We start from the raw sequence: 2,174 nt of genomic DNA, 5'->3' as shown, positions 1-2,174 counted from the left end.
TATATATATATATATATATAGTATACATCATATAGTACATAGCATATAGTATATAGATAAAGATAGATATGACCGGCTTATGGGGTTACCCGGAGTTTCACGCCCATAAAGCGCTTAGCCTTACACCGCTTCTTCAGACACTAAACCCGTTGGCTTTTGGCCTCTCTAGCAAATGGCCTCTTTAGAAAATAGAGGAGGAAAAGACTTCATTACTAAGCGCTTAGCGCTTTATAGACGTGAAATTCCGGATAACCCCATAAACTGGTCATATCTATCTTTATATACTCTACTGCTCTATAACTTAGTATGCTTCTTTTTCGGATTTACTGACGATATCCATATCTATATATACATATGTGTGTGCGAGCGTGTGTGTGTGTGTGTGTGTGTATGTATATATGCATATAGGTATGTATGTATGTGTGTGTATGTACGTATGTATGTATGCATGCATGTATATATGTATATATGTGTTTCTGTGTGTATAAAAATAAATTCTTACCTTTACATATAAACGTTGATTTTAAAACATGCATACACACACACACACACACACACACACACACACACACACACACACACACACACACACACACACACACACACACACACACACACACACACACACACACACACACACACACACACACAGGGAAATATGTGAGTATATGTACTTGCCGATGTATGTTTGGCTGATTGTTTAATGCAAATACGTTTTGGAGATCATGATAAAGTTTCTTTTTCTATGATTTTATTTAAAGAAAAACACTTAAATCTCGTAAATCAAGAGCAAACAAACTTACACCGAATTACAGTTCTAATAACAAGCAACTACTTTAAACACTTGCTTTGCCTTGAATTTCAGACCACTTACCAACATGCTAACTTATGCATCTTCTACAAGCGAGTACATCAGGATGAAAAGTGTGTTACATCTGCCATTATCTTGTTGCTAAAACAGTAAACAGAATTTTATAACGAAGGACACGATTCGCTTAACCGGCCCACCACTTTCATAATAGCCCATTGTCTTACATGAAGAAACTTAATTGCTACCAACCCTATTCATATTCTGTGACTATAAAATGACAAAATTTCGGCAACATTTCTGTTTTAAGGTCATAAAATACTTCAACTCAGATCTCTTAAAGACTTACATTAGACGACGGTTGAAATATCTGAAACAGCGCTGCTGCTGTGCCTTCAAAATGACATTCGGCTGACTAGTGATACTCACATGGCACTGCTTTATCTTTCTGCTTCTCTAACTACTACTTAAACAACTTACATACCACCGCTACCAAACAACCTCTTATTCACTTACCTTTCTTTTTCTCGTAATCTCTTTATTGCATTTCACTCACCATATTTCATCTTAAGCGATCACTGTAGCCATTTCGAATTCTCCTTGTACCAGTATTTTCCCCTACAAGTATCAAAAAATTGACGTTAGAATTTAATAGTGGTATTTATCATTCGAGTTTGCACTCATCTATAGAGGCCAGGAATACTTCCCCTGCTTTTCGACAAGTGCATAAGAAACTTAATAAACAATACAAAGTGATAATTTGGACACTTTCACTGTGAAGTAGAGAAGAGGCTTATTACGAACTGCTAACCCTGTTTCTTAATTCCGCTCTACAGTTCTAATAATATCTCTCCACATAGGAAAAGCTTAATCATACAGTCTAGATACTATTTCTTCGATAATTTTAAATTTCAGTGCTTATGTAAAAAAAAAAAAAATCATTATAGGGACATTCTTCGAAAGAGAACAACAAGTGCAGTATCAATAAGTACTGGGCTACCACTTAACCTTACTGCCAATAACTGCTACCTATCACCACTATCAGGTTCATATGTATTTTAACAACGTCACAGGCTTCCAGCTTTGATAACATTCGCGTAAGTGAAAGTAAGCTGATAATTTGTCAAACAAAAACTGATAAAATACTGGGTGGGTATTGTCATATGGCATCAGTTATCATGCAAACAATGTATCATGTAACAAAGCTCACATATTCCTACAAACCTATACTTGTGCATAGACACATCTACCCATATTCTGAAGGTCATACACGTCTACATAGAAGCATGTATAAATACACTGCTTACATGCACAGGAGCATACACACACACACACACACACACACACACACACACACACACACACA

The sequence above is a fragment of the Octopus bimaculoides genome, chromosome 18, assembly GCF_001194135.2.
Source record: "Octopus bimaculoides isolate UCB-OBI-ISO-001 chromosome 18, ASM119413v2, whole genome shotgun sequence".
NCBI classification, from domain to species: Eukaryota; Metazoa; Mollusca; class Cephalopoda; order Octopoda; family Octopodidae; genus Octopus; species Octopus bimaculoides.
Note: the sequence above shows the minus strand (reverse complement) of the source record.